Source organism: Coregonus clupeaformis, chromosome 19 (genome assembly GCF_020615455.1).
Source record: "Coregonus clupeaformis isolate EN_2021a chromosome 19, ASM2061545v1, whole genome shotgun sequence".
Taxonomy (NCBI): Eukaryota; Metazoa; Chordata; class Actinopteri; order Salmoniformes; family Salmonidae; genus Coregonus; species Coregonus clupeaformis.
Window position 1 is genome coordinate 4,926,347 of NC_059210.1, and position 27,401 is coordinate 4,953,747.

The following is a 27,401-nucleotide window of genomic DNA, read 5'->3' on the forward strand; positions in this document are numbered from 1 at the left end:
CGGAGCCGCCAATCGCCGGGGAACAGCAGGAGCAGCAACAACAACTGCCAGACCAGAAACGATGACCAGACTGGAATTCAGCAGGGCAGTTCTCCAGAGAGGTATGGGCTTTGTGCCGTCTGACCTGAACTGCCTGGTGAAACCCCTAGCGCCACAAGAATCATTTGAAGGCAGTTTCAGGACACCCCAGTTACTAGAACCGTTTTGGTCAAAATTCAGAAAGTGCAAAGATTCAGCCCCATTTAACAAACTCTGAGCATACCCACTTTCCGACACAGAATCCAAGGTAGTTACAGTACAGTTTCAAAGGACTACGACATACAAGTTTGGTTAAGCAGGTTCGCCACCCTCAAGTCAGCGGCTAGGAGGGTCCTGGACGAAGACCCAGACCCAGAACTTTCCGCAGGCACCACACAACCAACCAACTAAGATGTCTCAAACGGCCCCCATACCTGTCACCACCCAACAGCACCCAACCCTGCCGGCCACTCCACCTTTGCACCCCCAACAAATCCCTTCCTTGCCACCTCCACGCCCTCCAAACCCCTGGTCAAAGGGGAGCCGGTTTCGAGAGAGGTCATACGACGGGAAGAACCCCTCACCAGTTCTAGTTCCAGTTCTTAGATGACGACGACCCAAACTGGACAAAAATGACCAAACGGAAAAGACCAGACAAACAACAGACCAACAAGAGACCAGCCCAGAAGACCACACCAGAACCCAAACCCGACAGCAGCAAACACGACCAGCCAAACCCCCTATCCCCTTCGACAAATCGTCTCCCCCTCCCAGACCCCTCATGATACCCACCCCCCATTACTTCCTCTGATTGCTACCCCTTACTGTCCCTGATTCCCCACTCTCACCACCAATGGCCCCAGACTCCCTTACCATACCCCCTTTTGCCCTTGACTCCTCCCCCCTGCTCCGTAATGACCCAGATCCACATCCCTTAGCCCTCCATGCCCCTGATCCCACACAGCAGTAAACCAGCCAGCCTCAGTCCAGACCCCTCGTACCCTCTGAACCACCTTTTGTTTGATTGGATGACCCTTTTTTATTTCTCTAATTTAGATTGATTACTTATTGTTTGAAGTTTTTATTATTTGGAATTTTTAATTAATTATGGATTTAATTTGACCTAATTTTATACTTTAATGAATTTTGGAATAACCAAATAAAATGTACCCTAAGTGCCTATGTACAGAGCCTTCGGAATGTATTCAGACCCCTTCACTTTTTCCACATTTTGTTACGTTACAGCCTTATTCTAAAATTGATAAAATAAAACAAGGTCCAATAGTTGACAGTGCATGTCAGAGCAAAAACCAAGCCAGGAGGTCAAAGGAATTGTCCATAGAGCGCCGAGACAGGATTGTGTCGAGGCACAGATCTGGGGAAGAGTACCAAAAAATGTCTGCTGCATTGAAGGTCCCCAAGAACAAAGTGGCCTCCATCATTCTTAAATGGAAGAAGTTTGGAACCACCAAGACTCTTCCTAGAGCTGGCCGCCCGGCCAAACTGAGCAATCGGGGGAGAAGGGCCTTGGTCAGGGAGGTGACCAAGAACCCGATGGTCACTCTGACAGAGCTCTAGAGTTCCTCTGTGGAGATTGGAGAACTTTCCAGAAAAACAACCATCTTTGCAGCACTCCACCAATCAGGCCTTTATGGTATAGTGGCTAGACGGAAGCCACTCCTCAGTAAAAGGCACATGACAGCCCGCTTGGAGTTTGCCAGAAGGTACTTAAAGACTCTCAGACCATGAGAAACAAGATTCTCTGGTCTGATGAAACCAAGGTTGAACTCTTTGGCCTGAATGCCAAGCGTCACGTCTGGAGGAAACCTGGAACCGGGACTGGTGTTGGATCTGCAGAGGAGAGGAAGGACAACCTGAGCAGCAAACAGACACACCTGGAAGCCCAAGACCCGGAGGTCAGTGATGGTACTCCCCTGTGGCCTACTCACTCCGGGCTTAGGACTAGAACTTTAGTCCTTCCTCCGCGCCACTTCTGGTGTGATGAAAACCTGCTCCAGAGCGCTCAGGACCTCAGACTGGGGTGAAGGTTCACCTTCCAAGGAGTGGCTTCGGGACAAGTCTCTGAATGTCCTTGCGTGGCCCAGCCAGAGCCTGATCGAACATCTCTGGCTGTGCAGCAATGTTCCCCATCCAACCTGACAGAGCTTGAGAGGATCTGCAAAGAAGAATGGGAGAAACTCCCCAAATACAGGTGTGCCAAGCTTGTAGTGTCATACCCAAAAAGACTCGAGGCTGTAATCGCTACCAAAGGTGCGTCAACAAAGTACTGAGTAAAGGGTCTGAATATTTATGTAAATGTAATATTTCAGTTTTTTATATATTAGCACAAATTTATAAAAACCTGTTTTTGCTTTGTCATTATGGGGTATTGTGTGTAAATTGATGAGGGAAAAATATATTCAATTTTAGAATAAGGCTGTAACGTAACAATGTGGAAAAGGTCAATGGGTCTGAATACTTTCCGAATGCACTGTATTTTCCCATGTTGGGGTAATTACTGCTACCAGAACTTCACAAGCAGAGTTCTGATAAACAACACCCTCACAGACCCATTTCCCATCAGATCCGGCGTACGCCAAGGCTGCCCCTTAACCCCTCTGCTGTACATCATCTACCTAGAGCCCTTGAACTCAACTTTGGACCTCGAAGTCATTTCAGCTGCATTTTTTCATTGTTCCCCTCTAATTAGGGACTGATTTAGACCTGGGACACCAGGTGTGTGCAATTAATTATCAGGTGAAACAGAAAAACGGAGACCAACAAGCTGCTTGGGGTCACCTTCCTGAGGGATGGAGATGGCTCCATCAGCTGGGAGGAGACCATCCGCCATGTCATGTTAAATTTGCATTTTAGATTAAAAGGTGTAATGTGCAAAAATATTGAAGAAAAGTTGGAACTTGTAGTGCACAAACTTAACATGATGAACATGAATGACATTTACTCTCATGAATAGCCAAAAATAACTATCTGAAAGCCCCCTATAGGCCACACCTTTGGATTACCCAAACATGGTTAATTTAACCATCAGTTTTTTATTCACTTACATGCTGGATGTCTTTTTTGATGTAATCCATAGGTTATTTTTAGGAGGTGTGGCCTATCAGGGGTGTTGCTTTCAAATAGGTATTTTTGGCCACCTGTGAGCATACATGTCATTCCTGTTCATCATGTGATGTTTGTACACTGCAACAGTTAAGTTCCCTTCAATGTTTTTGTATATTTCATCTTTTAAATGTCATGAGCATTCAAAATCATGTTTTTCTTTACTTTTGATGGTACTTGGATTAAACAAGCTCAGAGTATGAAAAATAAAGTTTGATCATAAAGTTAATGGTCCTCTCCCTTGTGTATTCAGGAGGCGGGATTAGTAAGGGCATAGGGTGACATCACCCTAACTCTCTCATTTTAATATGCCAATGGTAACATGATATTCTTCTACCTAATTTAAATAAATTACGCCTTGTAACCAACGTCGGAGAAGGTGTGTTTGCAGAAGGGTGTGATTTATATAGCTAGATAGCTACTCTACTGGTGCCAAGATTTGACTGTAAGGTGTCAGCAAATATAAATACAAGTTTACAGTTTTCATCTATGGCAAAGATACTTATATGTTTCCCTATTAATCTGTGTCTGGTGTTAGCTAGTTACTGGCTAGCTAGGTCTTCAGCCAGCATAGAACAAAAGGGGGGGGAGGGTCGTTCAAAACTCAGATTCAGTTGCCAAGTCAACACATCCATCAGTGCTGCTGTAAACTACATCACAAGCAACATGGCAGATGCTCACTGCATTCAAGTTGCTTTACATAGGTGTTTCCAAGAGCTGTCAGTTAAGGACACTCATGAATATAAGCCCCCTGCCCACTCAGCCTGTCTTTAATAACTTCCTAGTAGTCAGACATGAGAGGTAAAGTACTTTTTCTACAAAATGTAGCATTTCTATCCAAAACAAATATTTAGGGTGATATTTTTGTCACTCAAAAAGCTATGTTACATGGGAATCAGAATCACTGTTCGGTACCTTTAATATACAATTAATAACATTGTTTAAATATCATAACAAAGTGGTAACTATCCCAACATTTGGATACACTCAACTTGTGTAAGACTCATTAAGCTACAAAAGTGTCAGTGCTCACCCTTAACATGTGTTGACAATACAACAGAACAGATTACCCAGAATTACATTTACTCTCATGGGTGGTCTTCTGATCTGACGCTGTGGATCATAGCTCAATAACCCAACTAAAGCCTTGTTCACACTGCAGGCCTTAATGCTCAAACCAGTTATGTTTTTCAAATCCGTTTTGGACTACTGACTGTCCAAACAGCAAGTTACAAGTGACCAATTCGGATTTGTGTGTGTTCAGACAGCAGTAATTTGCTGACATGGCTACGCTAGTGATCATAGTAACAACAGGTGTGTGCGCAGTGGTGTAGGTTGATTGGTGGTGGTGCTTATGCTTCCTATCGCTCAGAAGTTATGTAGCAAGCTAAGGTGGCAACAATGCCTGCCATGGACGTTTCCCAGTTGCTTTGAATGTTCAAAATTATAGTGTACGAACACTTTTAAAGCCTCAAAGGATAAGATGATCCAACTTTCAAAATGAATCATTTTTGGCTAACCACAGCAGTTAACTAGCTAGCTAGGTAGCAGTTTAGCTTTCTAGCACATTCACTAATTTCTTTGTAAACAATTAACAAGATATTTAGCTACCACATGTTCTTGTCAAACTGTCAACAGAGTAGCTAGCAAGCAACAAGATATGTCAAACAACAGTCTAAAAGCCACTTGAGGTTAAATAAATCAGATTTGACCGTTCAGACACAAGTCACATGGCCAGGAATCAGATTTGTATCTGACTTCAAACCACCTACAAAGGTGGTTTGAAATGTGGCTTGAAATATCAGATTCCATGTGCTTTTTGGCTGTTCAAACTGAATGAAAAATAACAGATTCATGTCGGATATGCAAATAAATAGGATTTGAGTCACTTCAAACTGCCAATGTGAACAAGGGTTTCAAGTGACCCAACTGGCTGAGTCAAAAATAACCCATCATATTCTGAGTGTACTCTCTTGGGCCAGTGGTGAGCTGTGGAGGCAGAAGGGGGGCATGACACAGGATTCAGGGCACGTAGTAGGGGGCAAGTGAAGTGGAATGTGTGTGTGTGTTTATTTTGCTTTTATTTAACAGGTAAATCATTGAGAACACATCATCTTTTACAATAATGACCTGTGTGTTTATGTATGCGTGTGTTTATGTTTATAACATGGTAATACAGGTATATAAACATAAAAACATTGAGTAAATGTAGATATGAGGGCATAAAAGTAGAGCATAAAAGTTATTATAATGCCCATATTTAGTGTTATTAATGCTTCTGTGACATTCTTTCCTACTAAATTTACATAGGCAAACAGCGACTAGTGGACACAGTTGGATTATGCGGACTATTCTTGCCTTGCTCCCTCCTGTCATTTCATTGTTAGGGGGCGTCGTGATCAAGGATTAAAATATCTCAATTGCATACTTCTCGAGTCCTCTCTCCTCACCTCCTTCAAAACCTATTGGAGGAGAAGGTCAGAGAGGAGGGACATCTGGCTTTCTCATCCAATGGGTGTTGAGAAGGAGACGAGGCGCGAGGACGCTAGGATTATACAATTGAGATATTTTAATGAACTCTTTCTATTCGCTGAAATGATAGGTGTGTCAGGGGGGTGTGTGCTTCTTTTGCAGCGGCTGTCAGTTATTACGTCAGTTCCGGCGGGTGGATCGCGCTCTGTGTGCTGTGTTGTGGGGGATTTTGATAGCGACAGCGCTGTTTAGGAGACAAACAAGGACGTGTAGAAGGGGACTATTTTTCCCCTCCTTGTTCCTCCGGATCTCGCACTGACAGCTTCTCAACGCACCGAGATTTCTGACCGTATGGCGGCTTCAGATCGGGCTGTCCACTGTAAGGTAGATCAATTTGAGCGCTTTATGACTGCACATATTGATGTGAATTGCATTACTTCATGACTGATATCATATAATTCCTATATGGTTTTGACATTGAATTGAAATATTAAGATTCGAATTTGACTGTGTTCATCGACTGATGTTTTTGAGGGAATTTATCCCATTCATATATGTAGTTTCAGCAAAATAATATAAATATCTATGAATGGATAGTGTTGCAACAAGTTATCTGGGGCCATTGTTGTTGTATAATTATACGCCGGCACATATCGATACATGCTTTTTGTGATGTAAAGCTGTTCATAACTCCAGTAGTGAGTTACTACTATGAGTAATGTATATAAAACTGACCATGAGAGTTTTGTAACGTGAGTTTAGTGCATTCTTATACTCCAAGTTGCACATGCATGACATTGTTAAGTTATTTCTCCCACGCATAGCCTAAGCTACATGTTGCACTGCACACTCGTTGAATCAAAGTAACAAATGTTTGCTCTAGTGGAGCCTTACCGTATAATTGGAGCTTGAGAGATATGTTTTATTTTAGGATATGCATTTAACTTATAGAAAATGTTCAGGATGTTTCTCATTGCAGAATAACTCTGTAATAATTGTGTTCAGAATGAGTATAGTGTTATGTTGAGATAAAAAACATATGTTTTATTGTCACATACACCATTTAGCCTACACTTTGAAGTTAGTCTTGATATGTCAAATAGGGGTGAGAGGCGGTGTTGAGGACATAATCAGTGATAGAGCTAAAATATGTGTCTGGGAGGACAGTTGTTGGAGCGGCAGGTAGCCTAGAGGTTAGAGTATTGGGTTCGATACCCCATTCCGACAAGGTGAAAAATCTTGAGGAAGGTACATAACCCCAATTGCTCCAGGGTCACCGTTGATAATGACAGACCCTGACTGTGACCCCACATTCTGAGGGTGGCATTCAGTGCCAAATTGCACACTTCCTCTGTGAGTCTGAAACTTGACCCAAATCCTGCTGTACCTGTCCTAGTCCCCCAAGCTACAGGAATGCTGCCTGGGTTTTTCCACATCCAGGCTTGTTGAGATTTTAACCCATTTGTTGCCTTCTTTTAGTCATCCACCATTTTTCTGAATTTGGTACACATGGGTCACAGTATTCTCTGTAAGGCTTGGTAAGGATATACTGTTAGACATTTTGTAATTTTATCAGTAACTTGTATTAATCAACAGTATGATACTGTATAAACTGAATACAATAAATTACCGTAGAATGCACAAGACCTTTCTGTAGAATGCACAGTAAAATACCATAAATGTGTTTTACAGTATTAATTATGGTGCATTGTCAGAGACTCCCCTCCCACAATGCACCATAATTCATACTGTAAAACACATTTATGGTATTTTACTGTGCATTCTAGTGTTTACAGAAAGGTCTTGTGCATTCTACGGTAACCTACTGTATTCAGTTTAGGGAGACTGACATATTTTAAGGTGTGCCTTAAAGAAGCTATATTTGGGGAAAGGGGATACCTAGTCAGTTGCACAACTGAATGCATTCAACCAAATGTGTCCTCCACATTTAACCCAATCTCTGAATCAGAGAAGTGCGGGGGGCTGCCTTAATCGACACCCGGAAGCAGTTGTTCTTGGGGGCAGATTTTTCCACCTTGCCGGCTCAGGGATTCGAACCAGCGACCTTTCAGTTACTGTCTCAACGCTCTTAACCGCAAGGCTACCTGCCGCCCCGTATTTGTTGCAACCGTGAGTGAGAATGCTGTATCCCCACAGAATACGGTAATATACTGCATTTTTGGAGTGTCAAAAACATTTTGAACACTAGTGGGTGTGTGGTATTGTTGTTTCTTACTCATTAATATATTTTGAGGTGTGTCTTGTAAGCGGCTATATTTGTTTCACATGTTAGTGCGAATGCTGTACCAATTTAAGTGATGTGGTAGTGGTTCCCTAACAATTATGTGTATATAGGGGACAGATCAGGGTGGCAGCAAAAAAATTTAATAGTTATATATTATATACACTGCTCAAAAAAATAAAGGGAACACTTAAACAACACAATGTAACTCCAAGTCAATCACACTTCTGTGAAATCAAACTGTCCACTTAGGAAGCAACACTGATTGACAATAAATTTCACATGCTGTTGTGCAAATGGAATAGACAACAGGTGGAAATTATAGGCAATTAGCAAGACACCCCCAATAAAGAAGTGGTTCTGCAGGTGGTGACCACAGACCACTTCTCAGTTCCTATGCTTCCTGGCTGATGTTTTGGTCACTTTTGAATGCTGGCGGTGCTTTCACTCTAGTGGTAGCATGAGACGGAGTCTACAACCCACACAAGTGGCTCAGGTAGTGCAGCTCATCCAGGATGGCACATCAATGCGAGCTGTGGCAAGAAGATTTGCTCTGTCTGTCAGCGTAGTGTCCAGAGCATGGAGGCGCTACCAGGAGACAGGCCAGTACATCAGGAGATGTGGAGGAGGCCGTAGGAGGGCAACAACCCAGCAGCAGGACTGCTACCTCCGCCTTTGTGCAAGGAGGAGCAGGAGGAGCACTGCCAGAGCCCTGCAAAATGACTTCCAGCAGGCCACAAATGTGCATGTGTCTGCTCAAACGGTCAGAAACAGACTCCATGAGGGTGGTATGAGGGCCCGACGTCCACAGGTGGGGGTTGTGCTTACAGCCCAACACCGTGCAGGACGTTTGGCATTTGCCAGAGAACACCAAGATTGGCAAATTTGCCACTGGCGCCCTGTGCTCTTCACAGATGAAAGCAGGTTCACACTGTGCACATGTGACAGACGTGACAGAGTCTGGAGACGCCGTGGAGAACGTTCTGCTGCCTGCAACATCCTCCAGCATGACCGGTTTGGCGGTGGGGTGGGGGTGGCATTTCTTTGGGGGGCCGCACAGCCCTCCATGTGCTCGCCAGAGGTAGCCTGACTGCCATTAGGTACCGAGATGAGATCCTCAGACCCCTTGTGAGACCATATGCTGGTGCAGTTGGCCCTGGGTTCCTCCTAATGCAAGACAATGCTAGACCTCATGTGGCTGGAGTGTGTCAGCAGTTCCTGCAAGAGGAAGGCATTGATGCTATGGACTGGCCCGCCCGTTCCCCAGACCTGAATCCAATAGAGCACATCTGGGACATCATGTCTCGCTCCATCCACCAACGCCACGTTGCACCACAGACTGTCCAGGAGTTGGCGGATGCTTTAGTCCAGGTCTGGGAGGAGATCCCTCAGGAGACCATCCGCCACCTCATCAGGAGCATGCCCAGGCGTTGTAGGGAGGTCATACAGGCACGTGGAGGCCACACACACTACTGAGCCTCATTTTGACTTGTTTTAAGGACATTACATCAAAGTTGGATCAGCCTGTAGTGTGGTTTTCCACTTTAATTTTGAGGGTGACTCCAAATCCAGACCTCCATGGGTTGATACATTTGATTTCCATTGATCATTTTTGTGTGATTTTGTTGTCAGCACATTCAACTATGTAAAGGATAAAGTATTTAATAAGATTATTTCATTCATTCAGATCTAGGATGTGTTTAAGTGTTCACTTTATTTTTTTGAGCAGTGTAGTTTGGAGGGTTAAAACTATTAAATATCAAGGCATTAAACCTCTCTCTCAAAGCTTCTCTTATACCGAAACTATATCTCAATCCAAACTGGTTTTCCAGTAGGCTACTAAGAGAGGCACATCCAATGTTTAAAAGGGGTCTCTTTGCTGTCATGCGGATTAAAACAATCAATTTTACAGCATTGAAGGGCCCCAAGAAAAAGTGGCCTCCATCATTCTTAAATGGAAGAAGTTTGGAACCACCAAGACTCTTCCTAGAGCTGGCCGCCCAGCCAAACTGAGCAATCGGGGGAGAAGAGCCTTGGTCAGGGAGGTGACCAAGAACCCGATGGTCACTATGACAGAGCTCTAGAGTTCCTCTGTGGAGATGGGAGAACCTTCCAGAAGGACAACCATCTCTGCAACACTCCACCAATCAGGCCTTTATGGTAGAGTGGCCAGACGGAAGCCACTCCTCAGTAAAAGGGACATGACAGCCCGCTTGGAGTTTGCCAAAAGGCACCTAAAGACTCTCAGACCATGAGAAACAAGATTCTCTGGTCTGATGAAACCAAAATTGAACTGTTTGGCCTGAATGCCAAGCATCACGTCTGGAGGAAACCTGGCACCATCCCTACGGCGAAGCATGGTGGTGGCAGCATCATGACGTGATGATGTTTTTCAGCGGCAGGGACTGGGAGACTAGTCAGGATCGAGGCAAAGATGAATGGAGCAAAGTACACAGAGATCCTTGATGAAAACCTGCTCCAGACCACTCAGGACTTCAGACTGGGGCGAAGGTTCACCTTCCAATAGGACAACGACCCTAAGCACACAGCTAAGACAACGGAGGAGTGGCTTTGGGACAAGTCTCTGAATGTAATTGAGTGGCCCAGCCAGAGCCCGGACTTGAACCCAATCAAACTTCTCTGGAGAGACCTGAAATTAGCTGTGCAGCAACGCTCCCCATCCAACCTGACAGAGCTTGAGAGGATCTGCAGAGAGGAAGTGGAGAAACTCCCCAAATACAGGTGTGCCAAGCTTGTAGCATGATACCCAAGAAGACTCAAGGCTGTAATCACTGCCAAAGGGGCTTCAACAAAGTACTGAGTAAAGGGTCTGAATACTTAGGTAAATGTGATATTTCAGTTTATTGTTTTTATACATTTGCAAAAAATTATACAAACCTGATTTTGCTTTGTCATTATGAGGTATTGTGTGTAGATTGAGGGGAAAAAAACAATTTTAGCAATTTTATGTAATGTAACAAAATGTGGAAAAAGTCAAGGGCTGTGAATACTTTCAGAATGCACTGTAATATATTTTAGAATAAGGCTGTAACGTAACAATGTGGAAAAAGTCAAGGGGTCTGAATACTTTCCGAAGGCACTGTATATTATAGCAAATAATATGGCTAAACTCCAATGTACTGATAGAGGATAAACCCATTTTCTTTGACAGAATTTATAAGAAAGATATTGTGTTTATGAATGACATTGTAAACAATGATGGTAGAAATATATCATACAACCAATTAATCCATGTGTATGGAGATGTATGCTCAATACAAAATTATAACCAACTCATCGCAGCTCTGCCACAAAAATGGAAAAGGCAATTACTTAAAAGAGAAAGGAATGAACTAGTTTGTCTTCCACCAATTAAAAATCATAAATTGCTTAAAAGGACTAATATAAATTGTAAAAAAATCTGTTTCACTTATGGTCAAGAGGGTTTACAACTATGCTGCATACAATTCAAGATAGTTGGGAACAGATTTTTGATGTCCCAATACCATGGCATCGGGTTTATTAACTGATATACAAAACAACAACTGATGCATCAATTAGTTATTTTCAATATAAGCTATTATATAAAATTCTTGCTACAAAAAATGCTCAGTATATGGGGTATTAAACAGTCAGACCGGTGCAGACTCTGCCATGCAGCAGAATCAATAGAGCATCTCTTTTGGTACTGTCCATCGGTGGCTTGTTTTTGGAGTCCGGTCCAGGAATGGTTGTTATGCCATAATATCAGGGTGCGGTTGGACCTGGAAACTGTATTGCTGGGGGATTTGAAGGACCACAGTCAGTCAATAGGAAATATCATTGCTGCCTTGGGTAAAATATTTATCTTTGGGGCAATTTTGGCAGAATTGTTGCAGACAATTCTCCCTAGTGAGGCACCATGGGAGAATGGAGGGATCTATTGCGAGAGGAAATGTTACAATGATGATTTATTGGGAAAGATGGGTTGATTCGTGGCTGTCTGAAGGGTAGAATTGATGAGTGTTTAAATAATTATATACACAAATGTACAGTGTAAGTGTTTGAGGTCCTCCAATCAGGGGTGAGGGTGGGCATAGGATTACTGTATGTTTTGCTTTTAGTTATTTCTGTTTTGTGGTTTGGCTTCATGCTGTGAGCGGTGTGTGTGCTGGTCTGGGTAGTTATGGGTGCGCTCGCTTCCATGCCCACCTGGGCGTCGGGCGGGACTTGGTTTTTCCCACCCTTGGAAAATCACTTTGGGCCGTGGGGTAGGGCCTTGCCGTGCCTGCGTCTCGGGGCGGGATGGGGGCGAGCACACCCTCTGACCAGAGCACCCACAGTGGGAGTGGCCATTTGTATTGTCTGTATTGTATTGTATTGTATTGTTGTTTTTAAAGAAGAATAAAATATAAAATATATATACAGTGGGGGAAAAAAGTATTTAGTCAGCCACCAATTGTGCAAGTTCTCCCACTGAAAAAGATGAGAGAGGCCTGTAATTTTCATCATAGGTACACGTCAACTATGACAGACAAAATGAGAATTTTTTTTCCAGAAAATCACATTGTAGGATTTTTAATGAATTATTTGCAAATTATGGTGGAAAATAAGTATTTGGTCAATAACAAAAGTTTCTCAATACTTTGTTATATACCCTTTGTTGGCAATGACACAGGTCAAACGTTTTCTGTAAGTCTTCACAAGGTTTTCACACACTGTTGCTGGTATTTTGGCCCATTCCTCCATGCAGATCTCCTCTAGAGCAGTGATGTTTTGAGGCTGTCGCTGGGAAACACGGACTTTCAACTCCCTCCAAAGATTTTCTATGGGGTTGAGATCTGGAGACTGGCTAGGCCACTCCAGGACCTTGAAATGCTTTTTACGAAGCCACTCCTTCGTTGCCCGGGCGGTGTGTTTGGGATCATTGTCATGCTGAAAGACCCAGCCACGTTTCATCTTCAATGCCTTTGCTGATGGAAGGAGGTTTTCACTCAAAATCTCACGATACATGGCCCCATTCTCACTCAAAATCTCACGATACATGGCCTCATTCATTCTTTCCTTTACACGGATCAGTCGTCCTGGTCTCTTTGCAGAAAAACAGCCCCAAAGCATGATGTTTCCACCCCCATGCTTCACAGTAGGTATGGTGTTCTTTGGATGCAACTCAGCATTCTTTGTCCTCCAAACACGACGAGTTTAGTTTTTACCAAAAAGTTTTATTTTGGTTTCATCTGACCATATGACATTCTCCCAATCCTCTTCTGGATCATCCAAATGCACTCTAGCAAACTTCAGACGGGCCTGGACATGTACTGGCTTAAGCAGAGGGACACGTCTTGCACTGCAGGATTTGAGTCCCTGGCGGCGTAGTGTGTTACTGATGGTAGGCTTTGTTACTTTGGTCCCAGCTCTCTGCAGGTCATTCACTAGGTCCCCCGTGTGGTTCTGGGATTTTGCTCACCGTTCTTGTGATCATTTTGACCCCACAGGGTGAGATCTTGCGTGGAGCCCCAGATCGAGGGAGATTATCAGTGGTCTTGTATGTCTTCCATTTCCTAATAATTGCTCCCACAGTTGATTTATTCAAACCAAGCTGCTTACCTATTGCAGATTCAGTCTTCCCAGCCTGGTGCAGGTCTACAATTTTGTTTCTGGTGTCCTTTGACAGCTCTTTGGTCTTGGCCATAGTGGAGTTTGGAGTGTGACTGTTAGAGGTTGTGGACAGGTGTCTTTTTATACTGATAACAAGTTCAAACAGGTGCTATTAATACAGGTAACGAGTGGAGGACAGAGGAGCCTCTTAAAGAAGAAGTTACAGGTCTGTGAGAGCTAGAAATTTTGCTTGTTTGTAGGTGACCAAATACTTATTTTCCACCATAATTAGCAAATAAATTCATTAACAATCCTACAATGTGATTTTTCTGGAAAAAAAATTCTCAATTTGTCTGTCATAATTGACGTGTACCTATGATGAAAATTACAGGCCTCTCTCATCTTTTTAAGTGGGAGAACTTGCACAATTGGTGGCTGACTAAATACTTTTTTCCCCACTGTAAAAAATAAAGTGATATGTGATAGTGGTTCCCTAACAATTACGTTTATATAGGGGACAGATCAGAGTGGCAGCAAATCTCAAACCTTTAATGTTTGAGTGGCTAGCCATGTCCTTTTGATCTGTTTTGCACTGTAGTCACTGTCAGTTTAGATGCTTTTGTTGAGGTCTAAAGTGCAAGTGATATAAAACACTAAATATCAGTTGGTATGCTGTAATATACAGTATATATATATAGTTAAAAATGCGCTATTATAAATTGCAGATTTTATTTTCAATTCAACAAAGTACTGTATTGCTATATATTTACTGCAGCATACTGTAAATGATGGTGCATTGTGGAGAAATATTGTGGGAGGAGGAAGAATCGCTGCTCATTAACATATTTTAAGGTGTGCCTTGTAAGTTGCTATATTTGTTGCACCCATTAGTGAGTGTGCTGTACCAATTGAAGTGATATGTGGTAGTAGTTCTTAACAATTAAATATATACTGAACAAAAATATATGTAACAAAAATAAAAATGCAATCATTTCAAAGCTTGTATTGTGTTTCAGTTCATATAAACAAATTAGTCAATTGAAGTAGTTTCATTAGGCTCTAAACTATGGATATCACGTGACTGGGAATACAGATATGCATCTGTTTGTCACTAATACCTTAAAAAAAGAAGTAGGGGCGTAGATCAGAAAACCAGTCAGTATCTGGTGTGACTACCATTTGCCTCATGCTGCCACCATGGGGCACTCTGTTCACAACGTGACGTCAGCAAACTGCTCGCCCACACGACACCATACACGTGGTCTGCGGTTGTGATGCCAGTTGGACGTACTGCCAAATTCTCTAAAACGACGCTGGAGGCGGCTTATGGTAGAGAAATGAACATCAAATTATCTGGCAACAGCTCTGGTGGACATTCCTGTAGTCAGCATGCCAATTGCACTCTCTCTCAAAACTTGAGATATATGTGGCATTGTGTTGTATGATAAAACTGCACATCTTAGAGTGGCCTTTTATTGTCCCCAGCACAAGGTGCACCTGTGTAATGATCGTGCTGTTTAATCAGGTTCTTGATATGCCACACCTGTCAGATGGATGGATTATCTTGACACAGGATAAATGCTCACTAACAGGGATGTAAATAAATTTGTGCACAACATTTGAGAGAAATAAGCTTTTTGTGCATATGGAACATTTCTGGGATATTTTATTTCAGCTCATGAAACATGGGACCAACACTTTACATGTTGTGTTTATTTCTTATAAACGTCCGGATTAGTGTCCCGCTCCTTGAAAGTGGCAGCTCTAGCCTTTAGCTCGGTGCGGATGTTGCCTGTAATCCATGGCTTCTGGTTGGGATATGTACGTACGGTCAAGATGGGGACGACGCCGTCGATCCACTTATTGATGAAGCTGGTGACTGAGGTGGTATACTCCTCAATGCCATTGGATGAATCCCGGAACATATTCCAGTCAGTGCTAGCAAAACAGTCCTGTAGCGTAGCATCCGCGTCATCTGACCACTTCCGTATTGAGCAAGTCACTGGTACTTCCTGCTTTAGTTTTTGCTTGTAAGCAGGAATCAGGGGGATAGAATTATGGTCAGATTTGCCAAATGGAGGGCGAGGGAGAGCTTTGTATGTGTCTCTGTGTGTGGAGTATATGTGGTCTAGAGTTTGTTTTCTTCTGGTTGCACATGTGACATGCTGGTAGAAATGAGGTAAAACACATTTAAGTTTGTCTGCATTAAAGTCCCCGGCCACTAGTCCCCGGACGCTTATGAATGGGCATTTTCTTGTTTGCTTATGGCCATATACAGCTCGTTGAGTGCGTTCTTAGTGCCAGCATCGGTTTGTGGTGGTAAATAGACGGCTACAAAAAATATAGATGAAAACTCTCTTGGAAGATAGTATGGTCTAAAGCTTATCATGAGGTACTCTACCTCAGGCGAGCAATACCTCAAGACTTCCTTAATATTAGACATCGCACACCAACTGTTATTGACAAATAGACACACACCCCCACCCCTCGTCTTACCAGACGTAGCTGTTCTGTCCTGCCGATGCACGGAAAACCCAGCCAACTGTATATTATCCGTGTCGTCATTCAGCCACGACTCGGTGGAACATAAGATATTACAGTTTTTAATGGCCCGTTGGTAGGATAGTCTCGAACAGAGATCATCCAGTTTATTCTCCAGTGATTGCACGTTGGCCAATAGAACGGATTGTAGAGGCGGGTTACCCACTCGCCGACGAATTCTCACAAGGCACCCCGATCTTCGCCCCCTGTATTTCCATCTTTTCATCACGCGAATAACGGGGATTTGGGCCCGTATATCCTTCTAGTCGGACTCATTAAAGAAAAACCTTCGTCCAGTTCAAGGTGAGAAATCACTGTTCTGATATCCAGAAGCTCTTTTCAGTCATAAGAGACGGTAGACATTATGTACAAAATAAGTTACAAACAATGCAAAAAAAACACACAAAATAGCACAGTTGGTTAGGAGCCATCACCATCGTGGGCGAGTGGTTTGCTGATGTCAACGTTGTGAACAGATTGCCCCATAGTGGCGGTGGGGTTATGGTATTTTAAGGTATCTGTGACTAACAGATGCATATCTGTATTCCCAGTCATGTGAAATCCGTAGATTAGAGTCTAATGAATTTACCAATTTACTAATTTCCTCATATGAACTGTAACTCAGTAAAATCTTTGAAATTGTTGCATGTTGTGTTTATATTTTTGTTCAGTATACAATTAGTTTCAAGACCAATGGATCCTTAACTATAACAACATTTTCAGTAACGGTTATATAAACCTTTTAATTGCTATGACTGTGATATGCGTTATTTTTATCAACCTTGGTTGAATGCAGGTACTGTAGGTTGCTAAGGGCAAGAGTGCCTGCTAAATTACCAAAATGTAAATGTAAAAATGAAAACTTGCAAAGAACATGTCGCTGCATGGGTAATTCCAGTAATATACTGTAAATTAGATTACAGTAAACATGTTGGTACTGTAAAATGGATTACCATAAAATGAATTACAATAGCTGTAGTGTAAAATAAATTACAATAACTTACTGGCCAATTGCTGCCAGTAAGTTACTGTACATTTTACAGGAATTGTTTTACATTGTAGCCTGGACAGACACTGACTGCAGTGTTAGTTGAGGGTTACATAATAATGATCTCTGGTTGCTGCCTTGGGGCCCTAGCCCATACTGCCAGGGGTGTGTGGATGTGGAGTTTGCCTTTAGTTCAAAGGTCACCCTCCCATCAGTGAAACTTTCCACCCCGGCCCTTGTCATGCTGCAAAGTTTCTACTTGGTATAAGATCCATTAATGATCTGCCATGGTTGCATTTCCCAAAGTGTTCATGTCCATGCACTTCATACAAGGAGGTCTACTCACTTTCCTTCTTATGTGCATGTAGGCTATAATGTATATTGATTGCAAGCTGAAGTTCAAAGCATTTTCAGTTGCAAAGATTTTATAGAAATCCTGAAGTCAATTGATCTGATATTGATGTATGAAATATTCCTCAAGAGCCCTTCAATGTGCACCTGCAAAACTGTTCTCTCCCCTGCACCAATGATAGAGGGGGGTTTGAGCTGCAGGACACTTGTTCTACTAGCAACACAGTTTAAGTTGCCAGTTGAGTTTGTTACTGCATGCACTGACAGAACCCAAAGGATCTTCTTTAGTTTATCATTTCTCATCAGAGCTTTCCATGCAACTTCACATCATGGTGCACAGAGATATAGTGTAGAAACACTGCAGATGAATAGTACCTGCATAATGTCTATGACCCACAATCTCAGGACATAGACCCTTCCTAACCATGTGTTGTACATGTTAAGTCTATTCCTAAAGAGCTATGGGATACTTATCCTGTTCTGTTCTTAGGCAGTACGTTTCTATGTGGCTTGGCTGCACTGTGAGAGACTTGTCTGTATGAACTTGAGACCTGTAATTGGCCTGGCTGCTTTAGACGGCTGCATGGAGACACAGAGACAGAGGGAGAGAGATGGAAAGAATGAGAGACAGAAGGGAGGGCTTTCTCTTTTCTCCTCAAACAGGACTTTCCAGTTTCCTCTTTACTGCTTTCTTGCTTGAATTTATCACCTTTCTTTCTCTGTGATCCATAAACAACATGTCAGTAAGTTTGCAACAATCATCCTCTTTCAAAAGCCTGGTATGCATGTTCATTAGGGAGCTGAGAGTCCTTCTGAAGAGACATGACACCATAGAGCAGTATCAAGAGGCTGCTGTAATACAGAGAATGTGTTCATGGAGGTATTGGAATACGTGTGAGCGTGTGTCTGTGCGTGCGTCCATGCGTGCGTTCATGCGTGCACGTGTGTACTTGTTTCTACATGTGTTCATGTGTGTGTACTTCTCTGCCTGCTCGACTGACTGTGTGCGTCGCTTAATGCCGATTTATGCTTGATCCGGCAATGTGGACCGAAGGCTCCGTACGGACAGTGTGGCACAATTGCGGGGCCTCCGGAGGTCTACGGAGGCCAAATCAAGCTCCGTACGGCAATGCCGTGCGCCTCTCAAATGTTTTAACAATGCAGAGGGCTCCATTATAGCTCCACATTGACATGATTGGTTGATGGTAGGTGGGTGCGGTACGTCCTGTATAAACACAAACTCCCTTCCCTGACAACTTCCTTCACAACAGCTCTGCTCTGCTCCTCAAAGTGCAAGAAGTATGAATGCCCTGACTTCTGCAGAGGCCGCATCGCAGTAAATGCTGTACGGCCAATGCAGATGCCGGATTGACAATGCTTTTCGCTTTACTCTCCTATCCACTCCTCTTAGATGCTAAGGGATCAATAACCCCACAGCCCTCCCATTGATGTTAGAGACTACAGGGCCCTTCTGGTATTTCTCAAGTCTGTGTACACCCAAAAGGGTTCTTTGCGCAGGGATAGGATTCTACCAAGAGGGTTGATTCTTTTGATGGCAAGAAGGATTCTTCGGACGGCAAGAACGGTTCTTTGGAAGGCAAGAAGGGTTCTATATAGAACCATATATCATATTTCCCAGCATGTTCTATTGCGGGTGATTTTCAGAATTGTTTGTTTGAATATCCATTTTTGAATATACATTGATTGGTTGATTATTTTGATGCTACACAAAGATAAATAACATACAATCTGTTAGTAGTAGGATTTATTGCACCCGTTACTGGGATGGTTGTTCCAGTTTAGATGATTGAGGTAGTCTCAGTATTCAATCTTCATTCTGAATGCATGTTGTGGGTGATAAACAATTCCACTTGATGGATATCTTAACTCTGGCTTGATTCCAATAGGAATTACACATCACTTTGCAAGCCAGCATAATGTGACTTGCAGGTAGTAATGGGGAAATGAAGTTTCCTGAAGCATTGAGCGTTTCCAGTCAATTGTGTCGAAAATAGGTTCATTACTCGAGGCTTTGATCAACACAGTGTACACTAGTGGCACCTGCTGGTCAAAATAATTTAGAACAACCAAATGATTATAGATGACGTCCCACACGCTGTAGCGCGTGCGCAGGGTAGCCTTTTGTCTTCTATCGAAACTAATACCAAACCGATCAGGTGGTTGTTCGACAAAACAAAGCTTCGGATGTCATTGATTACGTGCTTCTGATAAAGTGATATAAGCATTAGCGCACTCTATGGGGACAAACCGAAGAACCCTATATGGTTCTACATAGCACCTTTTTTTCTAAGAGTGTTGACAAACTAAAGTCCTTGGAGGACACCTTACAACAGTAAATAACAGAGAAGTCTCTCTCGCTTTCTCTCTGTCACTCTCTTTCTATCTCTCTTTGTTTTTCCCTCTATGTTTGTCTCGCTCTCTCGCTAGTAACCATTGGCTCCAGGGACTTATGAGAGAGATACAATTTGTTTTCCCCCTCAGAACATCCTCTGAAACCACAGCCTGACTTTCACCTGGTCCACCATTCCCTTAGGAATGCATCCCGAATGGCACCATTACATTTACATTTACATTTTAGTCATTTAGCAGACGCTCTTATCCAGAGCGACTTACAGTTAGTGAGTGCATACATTTTCATACTGGCCCCCTGTGGGACCATATATGCCTTGATCAGAAGTTGTGCACTACATAGGGAATAGGGTGCTATTTGGAATGCAACTTAGATCTTCCACGGTAAAGTTCCTCAGTCCCATCTATAGGATTGGGTCATAGCCAGCCTTAATGTAAGATGCTCTGGACAGGCGCTTCCCTGAGCTACTGCTCGGGCAAAGCCATCATCATGGCCCACTGATGTCAGCTGACTGACTGTCAGGGTACCTTGAACCTCAAGGGGCTTACATCTATGGGTGCTGGATCAGACAGGTTGTCCTATGATGCTAGTAATGGACTCACTTGAGTGGCTCTCTCTATCTCTGTACCTGCTCCATAATGTTGGAGTCGAGGTCTACTGTATCTGTCTGGTTGGAGCAGGGGTGTATTTGGCCGAAGGTGTGGGAGGTGGGGGTAGGGGTCAATGTGCCGGGTTAGTCGGAGGTAGGGGTGGGGTAGGGGTCAGGCACATCTGGCTACATGAGGCCCGTGTAGAGAAATCATCATCAATCACCTAGCTTCAGCCTCTTCTGCTCTAGTAATGTCTAATTCCATTACTGGGTAATGCCCTGACCAGTCTCCGTAGATGTTCGACCATAGATGTACTGACAAGCCCGACTCAGAGTGCGACTGCAACGTTGTATTAATGTTTTCCCTCTAACAGCCTGATTGGTTGATTGGATGAGCCTGGGTGTAAGTGGACATGCGTTATCAACAATGTACTATGAAGAAGGGCTCTTCCTGCTATATTCCTTCGAGCTTAATTAAGACTGTTTATAAGGGTGATACCTAAGAGACTTGGTTGGACAGGAGTGCTGGTGTTTTCCAGTGGATCTGTATGCTGCAAGTCTGTATGCTCATTTATACTGGACTGTGTGTGAATCCTTGTCAAACTGACCCGTGTTGTGAAGAGAGACATATATAAAGGGAAACTGTTGCAGTTCAAATAATCTTAGAACCTATTTGGCATATGAATGTTGTTTAGAATAAATAGAATGAATTAAGGTGACAAAATAGTTACTGTTAGTGTTAAAGTGTGAAATTAGGGCCGTCCAAGCGCTGGCCCAGGAACAGTTTTGTTTGTCAACAGTGCATAGGGGCAACCTAAACTATCACAACTCCCTCAGGCTGAAACAGTAGCAATAGCAGTGTGTGGTAATCTATATGGACAGTAGCTGTGTCATTCCATGAATAGAGTGTCTTTTGGGTAGAGTAATTTTGTCAAAAATAACTATTTATTTCACCTAATTTTAACATTCTGTCATAAAGAGCACATGTTCAACTTCATAACAAACATACTTCCCATCTCAAGAGGTTAAATTAAGAAAAATGACTATAATAGTGACCATTAAAGTGACAGGGTTGACCGTAACAGGGTTGACAATTTCATTGTAACTTCTTTTTTTCTCATTTTAATGGAAACACGCTGCTTTTGGAATTGTTAACATGGTTTAGTTTAGGTACAGCAAAGATTTATGTGCGTGCGTCTGCGTGTGGCATCGTGCGCATTTTGATTTTGTCTATCCCTACTAGACATATTCATGACCGCAGGTTAAAATACCAAAACCAACTGTGAACCAACTGTATTAATTTGGGGACAGGTTGAAACACACATGAAACATTCATGGGCATTTAGCTAGCTTGCTGTTGCTAGTTAATTTGTCCTGGAAAATAAACATTGGGTTGTTATTTTACCTGAAATGCATATGGTCCTTTATTAGCTGGATCTTTGTAGAATTTGTATCAATTTTGAGTCATATAAAATCTTGTGTTCTCTACTCCGACAATTAATCCACAGATTAAAAGGGGAAACCTAGTTAGTTTGGAGTTTTCTTTGATAAATCTCTCCTCGTTCATCTTTCTTGTTCTGTGGATTTTATATTCTTCTTCGATGAGGTTTAACAGCGGTTGGCATTCAATAAATGTTGCATTACCACCACCAACTACATTTACATTTTAGTCATTTAGCAGACACTCTTATCCAGAGCAACTTACAGTTAGTGAGTGCATACATTATTTTGTAAAAAAAAGAAAAATCATACTGGTCCCCCGTGGGAATCGAACCCACAACCCTGGCATTGCAAACACCATGCTCTACATCCCTACCGGCCATTCCCTCCCCTACCCTGGACGACGCTGGGCCAATTGTGCGCCGCCCCATGGGTCTACGACAGAGCCTGGATTCAAACCAGGATCTCTAGTGGCACAGCTAGCATTGCGATGCAGTGCCTTAGACCACTGTGCCACTCGGGAGGCTGGACTATAATGCCCTTATACTTTGCTTTAAGAATATAATTAAAATAATAATACTAATACCCTACCATCTAACACTACACTCACAAACATAACAAATAATAATAAATACCATACTCCACTATTTAAATCTATTTAGTCCTACTTCAGGCCAACAGCCTGAAAGGAATGGACATCGCCACTTAACACATCATGTAACTCTTCTTATGTCAAGTCTCGCACACCCAAATATCTCTCTGCAGCTGCCACGACAACCTCAATTGTCTGTGATTTACGTTCCATCCCTGCAGGACAGTTGATAACCATTGCTATAAATGCCAAAAATCCAATCTTACTGAAATATATATAACTTGTTGGTTTATCCCTCTGTACTGGTACAGATCTAGTACTCACACCACCCCTCTCAGGATCCCTCCCCCTTGACCCATCTTCCTCTACTTTCTTCACTGCCTCAACATCTGCACTACTCTAACCCTGGAAACCTCCACCTGCCTCTCTCACATGGGACATTTCTGATCCCCAGCCCCATGGGCACCCCCACAATTAACACATACCACTACTTTCCCCAATGCTTCACATTCCTTTGTCTCATGCCCTTCTGCACACTTCTCACACCTAGGAACCTCCCTCCTACACACTGCTTCCACATGCCCATAAGCTTCACACCCCGCAACAACGTAATGTATTCGGCACTAAAGCTCGTACAGGGTAACTTATATATCCTAACATCACTTTGTCGGGCAAAGACTCATCATCAAAACTCAAAAGAACAGACAATGACTCTTCTGTTTCTCCACTCACGCCACCCTGTCTGCGTCGCACCAATGGATTTTATATGGCGGTAGGCAACCAACTTTAAGGTGCATTACCGCCACCAACTGGACTGGAGTGTGGACCTCGGTCATCTTTCAATCACCCACGTGGGTATATGCTCTTAAAAACCATTGAGTAGATGGGAGTACCAAGTTCTATTTTAGCGCCTGGCTACGCAGACGCCTGTTGACGCGCGTGAACAATTTGGATTAAATTATTGAATAATATGTATGTGTACATTTATTTTGCAACGCTCGGGCATGCAACGCGGCCGGTCTGGACATAAAAGGCACTCTATTCGTTGAACGACCTAACTGTCCGTCGCCAGGCCTGTACGCGCGTCACTGCATGCCTAGCTTCCAACCTAACAAACATGTAGGCTGACTTGGCAGCCCGACTGGAGGAGTACAGGACTCCAATGTCATGCTGGAAAATGTAACAGGACCCACATAGCTGTCTAGTGGGGAGAAGTACTCCCAATGTCCATCTCCCAACGTTTGTCCTTGTAGTAGTGGTATTTACCTCAGAAACAGACAGAATTCACACATCGGGAGGTCAGACCCTGTTCTGTTGTCAGCCTCCTCAGGCTTTCTGTGTCTGTCTGTCAGTTTGTTTTCATGCACATGCTGTTCCTGCTGTAATCCGAAGGGGAGAAAAGCTCATTGTTGTGCGTCTGCTATTGTTTTACCCCCGTCGGGTGTGCTATAAACAAGTAAGAAAAAAATGAGGTGAGCTTGCTTCAAATCTGTGACCAGCGCCCACCATTTACCCGCTCCACAGAATAAAGAGGGACCTTGGACCAAATGCTGCCCTTCATGCACTGACAGCAAACTACAGTGCCTTCAGAAGGTATTCATACCCCTTGACTTATTCCACATTTTGTTGTGTTACAGCCTGAATTCAAAATGGATTACATTGATTTTTTCTCTCACACCTATCTACACACAATACCCCATACCAACAAAGTGAAAACATGTTTTTAGAAATGTTAGCAAATTGATTGAAAATAAAATACAGAAATATTCATTTACATAAGTATTCACACCCCTGAGTCAATACATGTTAGAATCACATTTGGCAGCGATTACAGCTGTGAATCTTTCTGGGTAAGTCTCTCAGAGCTTTGCACACCTGGATTGTATAATATTTGCACATTATTCTTTTTTAAATTCTTCAAGCTCTGTCAAGTTAGTTGTTGATCATTGCTAGACAGCTATAGATTTTCAAGCCGATTTCAGTCAAAACTGTAACTAGGCCATTCAGGAACATTCAATGTCATCTTGGGAAGCAACTCCAGTGTATATTTGGCCTTGTGTTTTAGGTTATTGTCCTGCTGAAAGGTGAATTTGTCTCCCAGTGTCTGTTGGAAAGCAGACTGAACCAGGTTTTCCTCTAGGAATTTCCCTGTGCTATTCCGTTTCTAGTCCTTGCCGATGACAAGCATACCCATAACATGATGCAGCCACCACTATGCTTGAAAATATGGAGAGTGGTACTCAGTGATGTGTTGTATTGGATTTGCCCCAAACATAACACTTTGTATTCAGGACATAAAGTTAATTTATTTGCCACATTTTTAGCAGTATTACTTTAGTGCCTTGTTGCAAACAGGATTCATGTTTTGGAATATTTTTATTCTGTACATAGTATTGTGGAGTAACTCCAATGTTGTTGATCCATCTTCAGTTTTCTCCTATCACAGCCATTAAACTCTGTAACTGTTTTAAAGTCACCATTGGCCTCATGGTGAAATCCCTGAGCGGTTTCTTTCCTCTCCGGCAACTGAGTTAGGAAGGACGCTTGTATCTTTTTTTTAACCATCTACCAATAGGTGCCCTTCTTTGTGAGGCATTGGAATTTATTATGTGACTTGTTAAGCAAACGTTTACTCCTGAACTTATTTAGGCTTGCCATAACAAAGGGTTGAATACATATTGACTCAAGACATTTCAGCTTTTATCTTTAATTCATTTGTAAACATTTAAAAAAACATAATTCCACTTTGACATTATTGGGTATTGTGTGTAGGCTGTAACAATTCAGGCTGTAACACAACAAAATGTGGAAAAAGTCAAGGGGTGTGAATACTTTCTGAAGAAACACAACTCACCCTGTCAATATCAGCGAAATCCTAAGCTTTACCGTAAAGCATTCTTATCAATGTTACATATGCTACTCCATCCTCGTCAGTCAGAGAGCACGTGTAGACAACGGCTGATGAAATTTGGCTGTCAGCTGCTAGCCAGGGCTCCTGCCAACCCAATCCACACATTAATAGCCCTGGTAGATAGGGGGACATTGTCTGCCCTGACCCTCCTGTGCAACTCAATTTCCAGGCCTGAGCAGCTTGGCACAGTTGGGACAGTGGCTGGTTAGGGGTAGGGACACAATTGTGCATGTCTCAGTTAGGCAAGATAGGAGGTATGTACACTTGTCTTGTGCTCCTCTCCATTACAGTTGTATCTCTGTGTATCTGGGAGTGTGTGTTCACACACAAGAAGTCAGCAAAGACAGAGGGAGTAGTAAACAGTGAATGTTGTAAACAGATCATAAAAACCTACTTCCTTCTTTACCGTAGGTGACTAATGATGTGAGCAATATATAGTGTATTATGGTTTTGATATTTGGCCTTCTAGGGCTATTGCGTTGCTCTTACTAGAGAATAAAGTGTATAGTGACTGACTGTGCTGTGCTGTACAGATATAATTCCTTCCTCTTCAGCCAGTCCTCCAGCTGTCCAGTGGATAAAATAGCTGGGATAGATTGCTGCCGTTTTTTTCTTTCCCCACTCTGAAATGTACAGCACAGTTGCAAGGAGCACAGAGTTGTTTTGTAACGCTGCTCTGCATCTGATCCTGCTGACTGATTTGGAAATAAGCTCAACATGGCCGCCAAGAGTTTGGCACAGAGCTGAGGTGTAGCTTAAGGACATTGTTGTTACCAAGTGCTGCTTGGAGCAACATGAAGAGAGAGAGAGAGAGAGTGAAAGAGAGGAGGGGGGGGGTGAGAGAGGGGGAAGTAAAGGCTGCTACTGGTTCAACTCTAAACATTTCTGGCATTACGGGACAGTGTGACCTGACATCCCCATGTACCCTCATCGTCACTAACTATGCCACATCTACACACTGGCCCATTCAAGGCAGCAGAATACCAACTGAACTGAATATCCACCTGTATCTGCACCGGCGTGGACACATCCTAATTAGGGCCAGGAAAGACTCCAGACCATTATTCTGTATTTAGGTTATTACTAGGGTCCCACGTTTATATACACTGCTCAAAAAAATAAAGGGAACACTTAAACAACACATCCTAGATCTGAATGAATGAAATAATCTTATTAAATACTTTTTTCTTTACATAGTTGAATGTGCTGACAACAAAATCACACAAAAATTATCAATGGAAATCAAATGTATCAACCTATGGAGGTCTGGATTTGGAGTCACCCTCAAAATTAAAGTGGAAAACCACACTACAGGCTGATCCAACTTTGATGTAATGTCCTTAAAACAAGTCAAAATGAGGCTCAGGAGTGTGTGTGGCCTCCACGTGCCTGTATGACCTCCCTACAACACCTGGGCATGCTCCTGATGAGGTGGCGGATGGTCTCCTGAGGGATCTCCTCCCAGACCTGGACTAAAGCATCCGCCAACTCCTGGACAGTCTGTGGTGCAACGTGGCGTTGGTGGATGGAGCGAGACATGATGTCCCAGATGTGCTCAATTGGATTCAGGTCTGGGGAACGGGCGGGCCAGTCCATAGCATCAATGCCTTCCTCTTGCAGGAACTGCTGACACACTCCAGCCACATGAGGTCTAGCATTGTCTTGCATTAGGAGGAACCCAGGGCCAACCGCACCAGCATATGGTCTCACAAGGGGTCTGAGGATCTCATCTCGGTACCTAATGGCAGTCAGGCTACCTCTGGCGAGCACATGGAGGGCTGTGCGGCCCCCCAAAGAAATGCCACCCCACACCATGACTGACCCACCGCCAAACCGGTCATGCTGGAGGATGTTGCAGGCAGCAGAACGTTCTCCACGGCGCCTCCAGACTCTGTCACGTCTGTCACATGTGCTCAGTGTGAACCTGCTTTCATCTGTGAAGAGCACAGGGCGCCAGTGGCGAATTTGCCAATCTTGGTGTTCTCTGGCAAATGCCAAACGTCCTGCACGGTGTTGGGCTGTAAGGTAGCGGTCCTGCTGCTGGGTTGTTGCCCTCCTACGGCGTCCTCCATGTCTCCTGATGTACTGGCCTGTCTCCTGGTAGCGCCTCCATGCTCTGGACACTACGCTGACAGACACAGCAAACCTTCTTGCCACAGCTCGCATTGATGTGCCATCCTGGATGA

At 43.2% G+C, this 27,401-nt stretch overlaps 1 protein-coding gene across 1 annotated transcript in view; it reads left to right on the forward strand.

The window, feature by feature from the left end:
* The first annotated feature begins 5,846 nt into the window (after positions 1-5,846).
* The window catches only part of LOC121531726 (peroxisome proliferator-activated receptor alpha), a 48,438-nt gene continuing 26,883 nt past the window's right edge, over positions 5,847-27,401 (forward strand). The window contains exon 1 of the mRNA XM_041837130.2: positions 5,847-5,997. The gene's annotated coding sequence lies outside the window, so the exon portion shown is untranslated. The remainder of the gene's footprint in view (positions 5,998-27,401) is intronic.